The sequence below is a fragment of the Anser cygnoides genome, chromosome 6 (genome assembly GCF_040182565.1).
Source record: "Anser cygnoides isolate HZ-2024a breed goose chromosome 6, Taihu_goose_T2T_genome, whole genome shotgun sequence".
Classification (NCBI taxonomy): Eukaryota; Metazoa; Chordata; class Aves; order Anseriformes; family Anatidae; genus Anser; species Anser cygnoides.
Window position 1 is genome coordinate 10,636,704 of NC_089878.1, and position 16,965 is coordinate 10,653,668.

The 16,965-nt window shown below is 47.8% G+C and overlaps 1 protein-coding gene across 1 annotated transcript in view; it reads left to right on the forward strand.

The window, feature by feature from the left end:
- The window catches only part of LOC106034489 (uncharacterized), a 115,651-nt gene that overhangs the window by 31,369 nt on the left and 67,317 nt on the right, over nucleotides 1–16,965 (forward strand). Inside the window, exons 4-5 of the mRNA XM_066999647.1 lie at nucleotides 8,888–8,962; nucleotides 9,110–9,230. The gene's annotated coding sequence lies outside the window, so the exon portion shown is untranslated. The remainder of the gene's footprint in view (nucleotides 1–8,887; nucleotides 8,963–9,109; nucleotides 9,231–16,965) is intronic.

Below are 16,965 nucleotides of genomic sequence, written 5' to 3' on the forward strand. Positions count from 1 at the left end.
TGCCTTTACAGCAGCCCGTGTCTGCGGCCTTCTGTTCGCCTTTGCCATCTTGGTTCGTGACCCTGTGAACAGCTGAGCAGGACCTGCGCTTCCATGGAGCAGCAGAGCTGTGGTTTTGAATCCTGACAGGGCTGGCCTTAGTCCCTCCAGATGGCTTTCCTAGTTCTGCTTTTCCCATCCTTTGCTGGGTTGTGAAGAAGAGGGAAAAGAGGGATGATGGTTCTGTAAGTGGAGAAATAACACTTGCTGACATGGTACCCTCCCCCGCTAGCTTATACATTACCTTCTGGTGCTCTGCTGCCATTAGAAGTGCATGCCTTTCCCCATCTTTGTTTCCATCATCCATTTCTCATGTGTTTTCCTTCCTTAGAAGTTACCTTTCAGTGTAGGTCCAGCCTGGCAACTTCTTTCAAGTGCCTGCTGAATGCTCAGCTTCTGCCCTTTAGCTCAAGAGAAACAGGAGGCCAAACTGAAGGGCCTGGGTTTTCTTTTAGGGCTGCTGTCAGTGGGAAGTACAATGCTCTTGGATATCTCTTTCTCCATTCTTTGCTGGAGATACAGACTGACTTTCACTTTGGCAATTTGATAATTTCAAATTTATTATTGATAACTTCCAGAACTCACTATTTGAAGTAGCCTTGCTTTGTGTAAATACTAATTTTGAGACAACATGCTGTCAATACTGACATTAACAGACATACCTACTCTTCCCATGAAGCTTACCAGGCTTTTATATTAAAGGCAGGTGAAATGGGCAGCCTGTGAAAAGCAAACATGTCTCCGATTAACGCACATGAATCAGCTGTGCATGTATAGATGACCTTTTGGTGCATCTTCAGAAAAAGCGTTCCTGTGCTTGCCCTGTTTGTTTCATTTTACAGAATGATTCATCCTTGGGGATGTGGGGAAAGGACGTAGGGGATTCCGTATGGAGATGCTGCATTAGCCATAACTTCAGTGTGGTCGTGACTAATGGAAATACATACTGCTCTGCACAGATCGCTGTTTTGGAGACCAGCCCGAACTCATGTGGGTGTGTAAAATGAAGTCCCTCTTGTTTTTGGGTCTCTGGTGGGACTGTTGCTTTGTGAAAGGTGTTGATTAAGCTTTGGGCAATTGTGACATCCGAATTATATTCATGTTATCACCACCGATTTAGCAGGAAACTGTCAGGAAGGCAGTGATGAACTCTGGTAGAGAGCTGCAGGTGGCGTGGCCAAATAACTGTTTCCCTGTGATTGATGTTAAGGAAAAGAGATGTTCCAAGAGCAACACTAATGGCAGTAGCTTTTGCATGTGTTTAAAGCCTAACTCAAAATCCATGAAGTCCTTGGAAAGACTCCTTTTTCTGCTTCACCAGGCTTAGGACACGCTCACAGGCCCCAAGAAAATACATGACATGGACACGGCGCTTTGACTGAGCGTGAACCCAGCCGTGTGCTGGCAGATTTCCTGGCTTAACAAGGCCAAGTCCCTTGCAAACGGCTCAGGCAACCTCATAAAAATCAGAGCTGCGATCTCTGGGTTGGGGGAAGTCTATCATAATTGTGATTATAGCCTTCTGTCTGAGCCACTTAACGTGACTGACGTGCTGAAGCTCCATAACATTGCAGTTCTATTTATTTGTTGCCTTCGTCTCTCGAGCAGCTGGATGTAAAGGTGCCTTATAGGAACGCAAGCCCAGGAAGGGCACTCCCTGGAATGTTTCTGACAGCTTCCAGAACTAGAGAGCAAGTCTGACGAGCTTGGATCGAAAAGTGCAAAATTCCATGCACAGAAGCTCACACCTCTTGGTAGAGGCACGGGAAGCTTACGTTCGTAGCTGTTTCAGCTCGCGCTGATGTCAACGGGAAGCCCTTTGTTCGAGTCCTTCATCAGCTATGTTCTGAGCCTGGAGAGGAGCGGGATTTAGGGAGAAGGTGACACCTTTCGCCCTGTTTAGTAGCAGGTTGATCTGCAGCAGTTTCCCTGCTGTGAAGGCGTCACGACCCATCAGCAGAGGTAATGGTGCAAGCGGCGAGCGGCCCAGTGCTGGTATCTGCAGCTCCTGCCTCTTCACAGGCTGAGCAGCGACTGCTTGAATGGTGAAATACATTAGGAAAAACAACGTTTATTTATTTATTTTTTTTGGAAGACAGCGAAGTATGGCGGCAGCACCTCTGGGGCACTGGAGGCGGGCCAGCTACACATATTTGGTGAGAGAAGAAAACCAACCGTCCGTCTTGAAGAGGATGTAAACACGGAGCTTTAACTGTCTGTCTTAGCCTCTCCTGCAACAGAAAGGAAGCCTTGTATGTTGGACTGTTCTGCTACACTCTTAAAAGCTACTGTAATTCAGGCTGTGTTGAAAAGGAGCAATTTAGGGATAGATTTTTTTTTTCTTTTACTGTATTTTTCCAGAAGATGACTTTCACATAGATCCCTTCTGACTCACGAGGGGAGAAATCATTTGGAAGGAAATAAATCTCTGCTGATGGCTACTCAGAAAAGCAGCCAATGAGTACGGGTTACCTAATGTTAATAAATGCCATGGATGATGCACTGAATAATCTATTTGTTTGTGTTATGCTATTAGGAAGCTGAACTTTATTAGGCTTCCAAGAACCACAGGCACATTTACATTTTTGGTGTGTGTTGCTGTGTAACACTGACTGGTCCATCAGTTCGAGGAGGGCAGTACGCTCCAGCTGCACACCGTGATGGTGGCAGCGCCATCCGGTAACACTCGGGCAGACTGGAAATCTACTGCATGCAAAATGAGCCTTGCACCCCTTCAGCAGAGCAGGATTTGGTCTCGGAGCGCCTGCTGGCATTGCCAACAGGGATAACTCCTGCCTGAAGGATGCCCGAGCGGCTGGAGTCACTGCTACACGTTGTGTCGGAGCTGGCATGGACTTGTGTGCCCCAAGAGAGGACCTGACCCTTCAGTTCATATTGCAGCTTGGTTATTTCCTACCCTCGGTGTGGTGGCTGGGGATGGGGAACCTCTTCCAGCCTGAGCTAGGTTAGGTGCAGCTGGTCTCCTGACACAGCAGAGCAGAGGCAGAGCGAGGTCCTGTGTCTTGTGCCTGCTGCTTCTCCCATCCATCACCTCTGCCCTGGGGCCTTTCTCCATGTCTTGTTTCAGCTGTTGAGTGCAAGGCCATTTCTGTTCAATCCTCAGCTGCAGTCAGGAGCTGGATGGCTGGCATAGACCTTAAATCACCCATTTCCAAACAGCCCTGCCCCTAGGGCTTTTATTACAGACTTATATTATGTCCCCCTCCATTCTGTTGTACATGCAAGATAGATAAATATCAGGTAGCTGAAGCCTGTTGTAAATCTGATTGAACAGCAAAGGGAAAAGTGGTTTCCAACGTAATAGCAAAGCTTTGGTTGAAATGAATGAAAGATAAGCAATTAAATTGTCTCATTCTCACTGTTGGAGCGAGGTCTGCAGGTCCGAAAAACATCGGATGTGATTCTGGGGGCTGTTCTGTGCTGGGAAACAGCAAATGAACCAGAAAACATAAGGGGGAGGTTTGATTTCAGGTCACCAGGTTAAAATCTGAGGAGATGATGGAGAAAGGTTTGGGGAAGATCTCCGGGGCTCCAAAAGCAGCGCTGGGATGTTGGTGAGGAAGAGAAGCGTGTGCTGGTAGTGTGAACACAGCTAGGTCCCCATCCAAGGCTACTAAAGCAAGGCACAGGCTCCCAGTGCCTGCGTCCCGGTGTTGGAGCAGACTGTTTCCTCCACCCTCTGCGCTGAGCCTGGGGCTGGAGCGCGTTTGTGCCGTTGAGTCATCCAGAAAGGAGCCTAGCATGAATGCATCTGGCACAGCAAAGAGCTTGGCCCAGCGCCTCTTCTGATTTGGTGAAATATTCTTGGCAACAGCTGGGCTTTTTTTAAACCACTTCTTCATTAAGTGCAGCTTTATATGCCAAAGCATGCCAGGTTCACTTTATGTGCAGCCTATTTTAAGGAGACGTATATGCAGGCTGCTGGCTGGGATAACAGCGGGAGCTGTGCCCCATCAGCCCATGATAGCGGTACTGGGGGATGCGAGGTGATGTTTGCACGGGTACTTCTGCTAGTTCTCATCTTTCACCTGCTCCATATCACCCCAATCTTACCACAAGACCTCAGCTACGTGGACTGGTGATAATACTGGTAGTAGAGATGTGAAGAGCAAAGTTTGTTTTGCATGGCTGGGGCATGAGCAGCAAGAGGCGTGTTCCCAGCTTTTATGTTACAGGGAAAAGGCCAGGAGCCGCTGAAACCAGCAGTTCTTGGCCTCTAGCTCTGAGTTTGCCCGTTCCCTTCTCCAAAAGGGGATCTGCTGTCTAATTCCAGCAGGACCACTTCAAGGACTGTATGGTTTTTGTGTACGTTAGCACACCTGTAAGCCTGGAACCCATTTGCTGAATGCAGGTCATGGCCAGAGAGGGGTCTGCCCCAAGGTGCTTGAGCACACCAACACATGAACTTATGGTAAACGTGAGCATTTGGGTCAGGAAATGTCCATCCCAAGCTGGCTCAGGGCACCTGCAGTGCTCTTGTCCTCAGTTATCAGCAGCTGGTGGCACTGTGGGGAAGGGGAAAGCGGAGGTGAGCTGGAGAGGCTGGCACCCAGGCAGAGGAGGCACGAGATGTCTCGCTGCTGCTGTGCCAACTGCCCACAGGGCTCCGTCTTTGATGCCCTCTGAAAGATGCTCTGCACCTGCAGTGCCGATTTGCAAGCCCTTCACGTGAAGCTGCTCCGCTTCTGTCCCATCTGGTTTTTGGTGGCGTGCTGAGGGTGGCGTTGCGGACTAAAAATGTGCATTTAAAATAACACTTTATCTTTCGGGGGCTGAAAGCAGCGTTCTCTTTGACCCCAGATGGGGAGCGGATGAGTTCTGGTTTTTGGCCTTCTCAAATTTTACACCTTTTGGATGGATCTGAAACAAAATAACCTGTTTTCAAGTTCAGCCAGCGAACCGAAGCGTAATTATTTGCACAGCTGTAATCCCTCTTCAAAGGGGCCGTGACTCCTCCCGCAGCCCCAGGTGCACGGGGAGGGCACTGCAGCCCCCACCCCGAGCTGCGCACCCGGGGAAGTGCAGCCCCCCTACTTCGATCACCTCTGTAGCATCTCAACTACCAGTTCACAGCAGGAACCTCCAGGTATATCCATGCTGTTTTCGTCAGCAGACGCAACTCCTGCTTTGCTACGGGCTGCTAAAATCCAGCCGGCCTCGAGATGCAGCCAGACAAGGCTGCGTGGAAGCTGCTTGTACGTGCGTGCACCTGCACAAGCCCCAGAACTTCTGCCTCTGGGCTCCTGTTTATAAATAAATAGGAGCAGCTTTCATCCCCTAGCAGCAGTCCAAAAAATGGCGTGAAAAATCAATGGGCTTTTTTTTACAACGAAATTTTCCACAAAAAGCTGCCTCTGTGAAAGTATATTTTACGAGACTTATTTTTTTTTTGAAGTTATAAAAGTTCCAGCAAAATTATTTATCAAAATATTTTCGTCTTCTAGTGGTCAGAATGTACTCCTGATATTTGCGTTAAAAATTTGGGGAGCCTTCGTAAAAAAACCTTGGGAAGGCTTGAAAAAACAATGTCTGCTCTAAATGTTTTCAGTACAGGAATAATGAAAAAAAATCTGTTTATTTTTATAATCAGTAACATAGGTTTATGCAATTTAACCGGAGGGACAAATGTCCCTTTGGCTTCGTCGTGCCTCCTGTTCAGGCTCGTGTCCCAAGGGATGCCAGCCCGAAGCCATCTAGGGAGAGCGCTGCTCGTGTGGCAAGTAAGTCTGCTGTTCATTTCTGTCTGGACCCAGGCATTTTTATTTGGTGGAGAAGTTCCCAAGTGCAAGCTGTATTTCAGCACTTGCTCTTGGAGGTTTGCTTGATGAGTGCAAAAATGTGATTTTGTTTTATTTTTTGGTGCAGTTTTGCTGTAGTCTGTTCTGCCTGACGTGTTGTGATGGATGCTACCTGTTCTCTCACAAGGGCTGTTTCATGTTATGCTTCTTTCAGAATAAAATAAGAAACAAAGGGGCTGGGTAAAACTAAGGGATATGGCACAGAGGTGCAGCTGATGTGGCCGGGGAACTGCTGAAAGGATCGCAGCCAGCGGCGCGGGAGCGCAGGAGGGACAGCGTGCCACGTTCAACCCGTTGTGTTTGTTTTTTTCTTTAATATTGAGTTCTAGATCTGATTTTAATGGGTATTTATTCCCAGCTTGCTTTATAAAGCGGTTATTAAAAAGCAGCCTCTTAAAAAAATATATATTAAAACTTGTTTCCATTGGCAGGGGAACGTAACAAGCTGTGCAGTTACTTTAGCTAGCAAGGGATCTGCCATTGCCTCTTTTTAATGGCTGGGTGCAGAGATATTTTTTTTATTAAAGGTTTTGGGAGACTCCAGACTTAGAAAAATGTTTAAAAAGGTGGCTGGAGACTTCTGGGGTGCTCACTTCTCCAGCAACGCTGTTTGAACACCTCTGCGGTCCGGGCAGGCGTCCAGCTGGATGTATGGACGCTTCGCTGGAAGGAGCCAGGCAGGGTTTGCTGCTGAGCTGGATCCCAAGCAGCAAATCCTGCTGAGCAGTGGTTCGAGCCCAGCCTGAACTGTTAGCGAGGCCTTGGACCGTTTGTCCCGCTCGGTGCATCTGGCAGCCTGGCGCAGAGGTGCTGTCACAGGCAAGGGTTAGATGTTCATTTTGAGTAACTCAGCAGCACCGAGTCTGAGACAGGCAAAGGTGGGAGCTGTTGAAGCTGCTGAAATGAGCACTTGGCCAGCCACCTGAAGTCTGCTCATGGCTAGGTGTGCCTGTGGGCTGGACAGACAGACACTTTAGTGCCTATTTTACCCCAGCCCACGCATCAGTTATCCTTTTGCTTATCTTGAGACTCGAGCACCTTTGCAGCTCCTGCCTTGGTCTCCTCAAGGTGAGTGAAACCCGACACATCACCCCTCTCCCTCCCCTGTGGTTGTTTTAGCTGTTAGCTTGTGAAACATTGATTTACAAATCAATTATTAAATTACAAATCAATATTAAAACGTCCCATTGACAAATGTCAAATTATCCACAAGTGCACGCTATTAACTGCAGGAAACACTCCGAGCCACGGGCCCTTGTGTGATTGATCCTCCTGCTCCACAATGGCCTTTCTGGTCTTGGTGAGTTTCTACAGCTTCTTGAAATTTGCTGTTGAAAACCACACTGAGAATCACACCTGGCTTGTAGCAAACCGTGGTGACCTTACTTATTGGCTGGGAGAAAAAAAAATGAGGGGAAATCCAAAGGTTTTGGCTTAAAAAGCATATTAAGGGATCCGAGTGGCTTCGTACGTTCAGCATCGACCCTTAGCTCCAGCAGAACGTCAGAGATGAGTTGGGAAGACCAAAAAGAGTTGAAATGTGGCATCAGCTATGGGGGCTTCTCCCCTCGGGCATAGCCACGTGGGGGTCTGGGACCCTTCTCGGCGAGGGCTGGTCTAAACGAAGTGGGAATCAGTGGAAATACCACTTCTCTCAACAGCTAAATTCTCCCTAAGTGTTCTGCTGGATTGGGACCAGCGCATGAATTTCTTGAGACTCTAATGGCCTTGCTTCATAAATATTTAATAGAGGCATCACTATCTTAGACCTGCTTAGGGTATCTTGAAACGAGTGCTGGAGGAAGCTTAAAGAAACCTGAGAAATGGACAAAAGAGTGCACAGTGCCAAATTCTTGCTTGGCAAACCTCCACCGGTGCTGGAGCATTTGGCACGTGGTGTTCAATAAAGTGCTCGCATCCACGATTAGTTTTATGCCATCAGCATTCCCTGCCTCACTTCCTATACGCTGGTTTTCTTCAGGTGCTATTAAAGCTGCACAGAGAAGACCACGCTAGCTCTCAAGGCATTTGTGTTATTAGGAAGTAGAGATGTCGGGTAGCGTGTGCATCACCGGTAGTGCTTTGGATAGGGCCTTGCTGTGCAAGGGGCTGAATTAAGGTGGGGAATCTTCTTCCCTTCTCACCTGGTGCTTTTTTTTTTTTTTTCCTGGAAAATTGAACATTATGAGTACATGCAATTTTCTATGAGATGCTGCTTTGCCCAGAAAGAAAGGAGTATTTCTTCCTTTCTGGAAGTTAACCATGGCAAAGGGGGTGCTGTGCCCTGTCTCCTTCATTTTTCTGTCCTTCATTTTTTACCCCAATTTCTGCTGCTGGGAGTCCCCAGAATGGCTGGGAAGCCTCGCTGGGCATGGGGAGCCTCCCCAGTCCTGCTTGCACGATGGCAAAAAGCCACCAAAAGCTCCTACAAAGTGAAATGTTTTACAGGAAAGGAAATTGTTCTGGGCCGCTTCGTCCCATGGAGCTGAACTGCTTTAGGAAGCTGTGCTTTCTTATTAGAAACTCTCAGCCTGGGGGTAGTTTGGCGAGCAAAAAATAATTAACGGTGGTGTTAATAGGAGGCTGTTGCCAGGGTTAGGGCCAGGGAATGCTGGCAGGTCTAGCACAGGGATGGGGCGATGAGCAAAAGCAAAAGTGGCAGCAACAGGAAACGTCAGGGGATGTTTTAGAAGATGTTTTTTTTGAAACCCAGTGGGTTTTCAAAAATCTCAATTAGAGATGCTCCAGGGCCTGGCAGCTGGGTCTACAGGTTTGTTAACAGAGAGGCTGGGGAAGAGGGGAAGGTGTTTGCATTAACGAGGGCACAGAGCCCTCCAAAGAGATGCTTGGCTAACATGTGCTGGCACAAAGCCTGGGGATGGAGAGGAAAAGCAAGGACAGGAGAGTTTTGCAGGCTGGAGGTGACTTTAGGTCTGCTCGTCTCAAGCCAGTGACTCATCTGTCTGCAACTGATAGGACGTCGTCTGAGTTTTTTTTAATTATTTTTTTTATTTTTTTGGGAACTGCAGACAGCGTTGCGTGCTGATGTATCGAGAGGCTGATTTCTGTTTTGACTGTTGTCATGCTGGCTTGCAAAGCGTAAGGTATGTGTCACTTGTGGGGGTTAACCGGGCTCATTCAGCGATTTTATTAATAGCTCCGGGGCTTATGAATGAAAAAATGCGACTTGTTGAAATTGGAAGGAGTGGGAGGGAACTTCTCTTTTTTTTTTTTTTTCCACTCTGCTGTAGATTTTGAAGGCTTTCCCCAGAAGCAGACACACAGGAAGGCTGAGCTCCGTACTGCTCGAATGGAGCCTCACCAAATTACACCAGATCTGGATCCGGCCCCGTTACGCTGCAGGACATGCTTGTGAGTGAAGCCTGTTACACATTAACGTGCTAAATATCCAGCAACAGTGTCTGGAGTGAAGTTGTAGTGGCTTCAAGGCTTAGAGTTTTGCCTTTTTTATTAAGTACAACAAAAAAGTCAGTAGATTACATTAACGTAATTAGATAGATAAAGAGATAAAGGTAACATAGAAAATTAGACAGAAAATAAGTCTGAGACAACATCAAATATTTCTCTGGCCACATCTAACTCAAGCTACATCAAATATATCTAACAGCTACACCATGTCTTTTAAGGGCATGTGTGCTTCTGGTCTTTTTAACCTATATTTTGTTGCACATGCTGACCGCCTATGATATTATTCCCTTGCTTTCTGAACAAAACGAACCTGCTGAGGAATTAATTTAGATGGCATTTACAAAAAAAAAAAAAAAAAGGCCCACATGTTCAGGAATTATACAGCTTTTGGATGAGTATTTTATCAAGGGTGGCCACGTCTTTTCTCATTCATTGTTCAGGGCATTTTACACAGAGCAGAGCGTCTCTTTCCGAATGATGGGCTCAAAAAGGAGAGGAGCTGAGCAGGACCACCTTTTATCACATGAGTAACCCAAAATTTGCAGCCAGAGGGGAGATGTGCTGAAGACAAAAAGGCTGGGCTGGGGAATAAAGTTTCGGCTCTGCTGCACGGCTCCTGGTCCCAGTCCAGCTCACAGAGAGCTCGCCTTTGGCCCAGTGGGCTGTAAATGATGCCTGTAATCTTTGGTCCCCAGGCTCCTCGCTAGGAGATTAATAATCCTGTATGACACAGGGACAGGGGAAGCGAATTAATTAATTGAGGAGCCAAGACAGTACGTTAATGAAGCTGCTTTCCCCCAGGCTGATTCATCCAGTCTCTAAGGAAACCTGGGAAGAGATGACATCCCTGGCAATCCCAAAGGACTTGCACGTGCCTTTGGGGCAGTGGTCATAGGAACAGATCAGCTGGAGATGGGCTACCTGTGTGTTTAGGTTGGGTTTTCCCTTCCCTTCATTTGCTGACGCATATGAAAACTTGTGTTGGTGGTTCATGCCCCCAAATTCACTTGGTTACCATGAAATGCACTGCAAACAGTACACACGCCATCAGTCACATGCACGTGTTGAAATAGTCATCAAGGAGCAGGCGGTAAGACTTCTAGAAGTTTTCCTAATTGTGTTTTTATTCGCAGTAGAGAACTTGCAGTAATTGCAAGGATAAAAATTTGCAGGTTGCTGGAAAAAGCCAGTGTGATTCATAATGATACTTTGTTGAAGAGAAGTCCTTGCAAGCAGGGTCTCTGAATATAGAGGATAGAAAAGTGATTATTTCTCCATGGGACTTCTAAAATGCATTTCACTTAGGTGCAGATACCAGGTACAATGAAAATACCTGGTTTCTTTGAGACTACAGCTACTAAAGCTTGCTTTTTAAGAAGATCAGAGACCAGAAATCCTGTCAGAGCAGTGTAGCTCCATTCATCTCAGCAGTGGTTTTGGTTTAAAGATGCTACAGCATCAGCTGCATTTTTCTTGACCAAAGTATGAGTGGCCATAAATTCCAGAGCTTCATCTGACCGTCTGCACACAGCCTCGTAAATCAGCACGTATATGCTGGATATTGTTTGTGTCATGTGATATTTGGCAGGAAATAATTCCTGTATCTCCAGAAGGAGCTGATGTGACCTCCTGAGTCTGAGCACATAGCTGGCTGTGTGCTGTAGCAGGTAGCCCCACAGCTTTTTCTGGTAGCCTTCCCTGCACATTTATCTGTCTTCACCTGCTCTTAGGGACTTGCCTCCAGCGAGAAGCACACGACAGCTGCTCATGCGGCACAAAGATTCATCATTTTGGAGAGCTGGGCTTTTGGAAAAATGTATGTTTGCTGCTTCTTTGTAGACAGGCTTGTGCTGATTAGCTGGCTCCCATTTATTCGGTAGGATCCTGTAATTCCTTCAGATCAAAGCTGGAGCGAGGCGGGAGCGCTTCTGTGGATGTGGAGTTGTGAAGAAAGCAGCAGTGCAACTAATTCCTGATTAATCCTGACTCCTGCTTCAATGGGAGCTCTGTATGGTAGAATAAGAAGTAGATCTGGGTTACCATAACCCCCCCCAAAAGTTAAAAAAATTAGTGGTTTTTTTTTTATGGAACTATATATTTTAAAGTCTGTTCTAATTTCCTTGTTTTTTTTCTTCTTTTCCCTCCTGCTTGCTTTGTATCTTTAAGAAATATTTACTTTTCTGATTTTATTGCACTTCCTCACACCTTCCCCTCTGGAGATTTAAAAATCTGAGATGTTTACTGCCTCAAATACTCTGATTTTATGGGTCTTCCAAGAGCTCCACGTACAGTCGGCTGATATTCCCCTTTTTCTTTAAGCAAGAGTGTTAAAGAAAGAAAACCTCGAAGGACGAAGGCCCCCAAGGGTCATTTCTCAGACCCTTGGCAGAATGAGCAGCAGCGCTGCTAATGCTCCTGATGGGCCGAGGGAAAGATCTATAATCCCTTTTCTGTAGTAAATGTGGGCAAATCTGGATCTGTTCCTCCTAGCAACCAATAATTTGACATAAATTACATGGCAACTGCTTAGCGGGGTTTGGAGGTGTTGTTTTCTTTTTTTTCTTTGCCCCGAAGATGAACTTCATGTGCAGCAGGGCTGCCAAATACGTTTCATTGTAAAGAAATTTGCTTTCTAAACTGGATACCCCCGGGGACTGGAATCGCGTGGAGGCTGAGCCAAGCCCAACTGCGGGGAGGACATCAGGGAAATGGGGTGATGTTCCCCCTTTAAGCAAACGGCCCCTTTAGCAGATGAGGAGCTCTGTCTTGTCCCCTCTTTGCAGGCTGGTGCAGGAGGAGTCCCAGCCGCCGTCCTTCCTCCTCCCAGCCCTTCTGGGGGGGCATGGGAGCCCTCGGGTGCTCCTTGGGGTCTTGGCAGCTCCTAAGCTGCACGTTGGCTTCCACAGTCCTTTACGTGCTTGTAAGGGTGGCTGCAGTGCTCGACAACTTCGGCCTTCCTTTTGGGAGCATGGTGGGGGAACAAACCTTTTGGTTTTTCACCGCAGCAGTCAAGCACACTGTTTCGCTTGAAGGACAGCTGGCTGGCTTTGTCTGCAGGGCTCGAACTTTGGGATCCCGAGTCCAAGGTGTCCATAGGTGCCTCTCCACCAGAACCAAGCGCCTGGCACAAGCAAGTGCTGCTCCTCTCGAAATTGGGACTTTTGGTCACAGCAGCAGCAGGGTAAGTGGCAGATTTTCTGCGACCGAAAGTCCTCCCCTGCACCCTACCCGCTGTCACTATTGACTCGCAGCCTAAGCCTACTAAATAGGGTCAGCGTAGTGCTCAAATCCTCAAAAAAAAAAAATACAGTTCAAAATGGGAAAGAAATGTTCTCACAGCCAATCCGAGCGTGGTGCAAAAAATGAGGCATGTCTGCTGTGTTTCAGAATACATGGCCTGATCCTGCAGTGTAAAACCTTGTTGCAGCTCGCCGCGCTCGTGCAGGGCAAATCCTAACTGTATTTCTCACGAAGCCTGTCTGTTGTGTTATCCAATCGAGTTACTTAGGAACAGCAGTCGCTCTCATATTTTAGCAGAGGACCAGGACCAAGCTTTCCTTTGTGATTTCAGAGCAGGCTTGTCCTGACAGTCCACGCAGATGACGTAACCCGAAAGCAGCCCATTAATCTCCTCCGAAGCTTTAAATTCCAGTGGGCCATAAATCAAGCTGAAAGGAGTTTGCGCCGAACAAAAGTAAAGGGGGCTTTATGGAGAACTTTCATTTTTCTGTGAGGGTTTCTTTTATTCTTATGTATTTCTTTAAGCAGCAGCTAGTTATGCCAGAGTGATGAATTTGTGTTTTTGCGTCTTCGTAAAATGGTTTGTTTAAGAGATACATGAGCTGATGAAAGAAAAAGAAAGGGAGATTTCAGTGGCATGCTCTTAGGGGGAAAAAATGCAGAATTTCTTTCTTTATAGCCCGTGGACAAGGCTGATTATATGTCAGCAGCACAGCGCTTGTGACTTTACAGATATTATTGGCTGTATCTCCCCGTCTGCCTGTGTTCCCCCAAAACCTCCTCCTCGTTCCCCCAGCTCCCCCAGACAGTGACACGGGTCACCGCAGAGGCCAGAGTCAGACAGAAGAAGAGGAAGGGAGCTCCAAAGCCAGGGCTTTGCCAAAACGAGGTGCTTTGACTTTTAGCACAGTGGCCTTACATCTTTTTGGTACCTTTGCAAAAGAAACAGGAGGCCCTGCAGGGGTGGTCAGGGTAGGGAGGGATGCCCTCCTCGTCCTCCTGCGAGGCTTTGGGTGCAATGCTTGCAAACAGGGGCTGTGTAGGAGCAGCCTGGCCCAGCACCTCCTGAGGACAACTGGCACAGGTCTCTTGGCTTCAGCACATCCTGAATTTTGTAGGCGTTCAACCAAAATCCCCCAAAATTCAGAAGCTGGAGCTGCACTTGACTATTTCACTTCCCTTTTTGCCACTGATGACCCAGGGCAGGGGCGGGGGGTAAGGAGCACAGTCAGTAAAGCGAGGCAGGCTCGTTTTGGCTTGACCTCAGGGGACAGCCGTGTCACCAGCAGAGCGAAAGGCCCCGACACAGGGGTGCCACCAGCTGGGGGGAGAGGGCCGGAGCCGTGCCCTTTCCCCCCGAGCAGCCACATGCCCTGCAGCACGCCCGCAGAGGAGGAGGAGGAGGAAGGAAGCCCTTCTGCGTAAGCGGCTGCTCTGGGATGTGCAAAACTACTCGGTGACCTTTCCCCGGCCCATTTTTTCTGTGCAGAAAGCACAGTATTTGTGCTTTGTGCAAGCGGTAAGAAGCAGGAGGATCTATTTTGCTTTTCAGTGCGGTGATGTTTGGAAGCACAGAGGGTATCGAGATTTAAGGACAAGTATTTACATCAGAGTTCACTTGAAGAATGTGCTCGAAAAATCTGTCCCAGGTCAGCCTCAGGGTATTGGGCTTGTCAGTGGTGGTTTGGGTAGGAAGGCAAGGCGCTGCCCACCCACGGAGAAGTTGGAGCAGAGCTCGCTGGCCTGGGGGATGGAAGAGGGGAAGGTGTGTGAGCGAAGGAGTCCCTTCTGGCCTTAGCAAAACATGCAAATCTGCGCCTTTTCTCTGGTTTTCCAAAGTTCCTGCTGGACTGAAGAAGAGCTGAGGCATGCAAGCGTTGGCTGCAGTATCTTTTGTAGTAAATAATGCAGCAAGAAATAGTGGGAATGGAAATCAGTTTCCTGATTAAATATGATCTAGGCTTAGCATGGCATCGGTTGGGGTGGCCAGTAGACCAGATCTACCTTACCAAATGTTGGCATGGGGACCAGGATGGTGATCTCTTTCGTTAAAGCCATGCCAGTGTTTCGATTCCCTTCCAAAATTGATTTTTAGACAGCCTGAGAACCACAATACGTTTGCTAGTACATGTTTTTTTTAAGCTGACTAAGGGCATATTTGAAGGCACGCCTTCCTTAACAAAATATTTAGGGAAAGGATCTGCTTCTAAAATCAGCAGAGGAGTTATCTCAGGAAGCCTAGCTCTCCAAAACACGAAACGTGCCTCCTTTTCTAGCCTTCAGACAATCACCTTTTGTCATTCCCCTGCCTCTATTTGCACTGTTACTTTTTCCCTTACTGGAATAATGCTTCCCAGCAGCAGGCACCTGGGACAGGCAAACATTGAAACCACTACATCTGTTTGTCTCTGGAGTCCCTTATCAGGGCTGGGAACTTTTTTACTAAGGGGCTTTCCTATCCAGTTTCTGTTTTCCTCCTCCTAAACCCTGTCCTGCTGTATTCCCTACAAACTGCCCATTTCCTAGGGGCAGCAAGCCCGCTTGCGTTCTCCCTCCAGTCCTACCTTCCTCCTTGGGCAGGGTCAGCTGCAGCAGGTTGCCAATGACCAAATTCAATCAGGTTTTGGGTATCTCAGTTGCTTTTTGATGTGGGGAGGTGTTTTAATAAACTGTAGCAGAAAGAGGCTGCAAAAGAAGCCTTCATGAAGAACCACAGCTTGCCTTTAGTAGGTATGTTACCAACCCTCAGGCTCCTCAATTTGTCAGAAAGTTGTTTTCCTATATCACAGGGAGAAGGGAAAGAGCTACTAGCAACAGCTGCAATTTCCTTCTGCCCAGAAGCGCGGAGCAGGGAGAAGCACCAAAACAGGGAGCAGCCCTGGAGGAAGCTGGGTGCCGTGTCTGAGCTCCCTGCGAGGGTCAGGGTAGAGGAAGAAGACGTGCTTTGGTCTCGTAGGGTGCTCCCGGCAGGTGGCAAGCTGGGTGCTGAGCTGTTTCTGCACAAGAACCTGCTGAGGAAGGCCAGGCACAGGCTCTGGAGGAAGTAAGCTGTTGGGAATGGAGGCTTTGGTCCCTTTCCCTCTGCATTTTCCTTTTTTTCCCTCTTTTTGCCTCTCCATATTCTTGGAGAAGCTCTAGAGAAATTCAGCCATGGGGACTGAGCTCCCACGTGAGACTTGGCCTGGGGGTGCTGTGAGGGGACCCAGGACCTTCGGCATCTCCTAACCCAAAAGTGGGGTCCCTGCCTGTCTTGTTGCAATGAGAAAAATCCGAGGAAGTCTGGCACAGTGGAAAATTACCCAGGGCAAATAGAAATGTCCGAAGGAACAGCGATCTCTTCTGATGTCCAGCCAGGAAACCTCAAGGTTTGCAGGAAGCAGCGCTGGTGATTCAGGGGGTGGTATCCTTCCCTTTGAGTCAGTCCTGAGCTCATGCCTGGCTACGGCCACATCTGAAATACGGCTCCTCTGACAGCACGGTGCCCACGAACACTGCTGGAGGGCTGGCTCCTGGCGGGATTTTTCTTGGAAAACTCCCATCCAGGAAGAGTTGAGTTGAGTTGAGGCTCGACCAACTGAGCCGGTGAGAGCTGGCAGAGCCACAGCTACAGCTTTGTAGCTTTGCTTGAGCAAGCGGAGGCATTCGGAGCTCCTAGATCAGATCCTTGATTAGCAAAATCAGGATAGCTCTGGCTCAACAGCAGCTGCCAATAATTGGTCTAGCACCATTAATAGTACAGCTCTGCCGATCAAATGGGAGGGCAGGAGAAAAGCAAGAAGGGAAGAACATTTCCCTGTGGATCAGCCTGTCGTGCAGGGAGAAGCAGATCTTTTAGCCAAAGGACTTCAATGCTTGTGAAGAACAACGAATGGCTAAGGATGAGATCCTTCTTGCAGTGAGACTTCGATAGTTCCCCACAGCTCATTAAAAAAGGCAGCTGATGTGGGAATGCGATAGTGATAAGGCCTGAGGAGATGTTTAATGATAAGACTCCATCACTTGATACCGGAATGGTAAAATGGCAAACAGCTGAGAGGTTATTTTCCCTAAAAGCTAATACACTGAAAAAAAATGTGTCTTTCTACTGACTAATGCTTTATGAAGCCATGTGTGTATGCAGACATAGTCCAATGGGTGCCAGCAGCGTGGAAGATAACTTTGTGATTAAGCCTTTTCCTGGATTAGGTTGAGCTTGCAGGGCCCACAATAAATCCTGCAGCAGTAAGAGCACTTAACCCTGTCATATTCCACGTTAGCTAGAAATTTATAGGGCTCCTAAAACACGGGGGTTTATATGATTGTCGGGTGACGTAGGCGAGGCTCAAACAATGTCACTGAAGTCAGTAGTGTTATCTCTGGGTAAAATTGACAAGACTTTGGTCAGATAATCACCTATGAGTGGATTTGTATAGATGTGAGTGGGAGGAAGGAGAAAGCA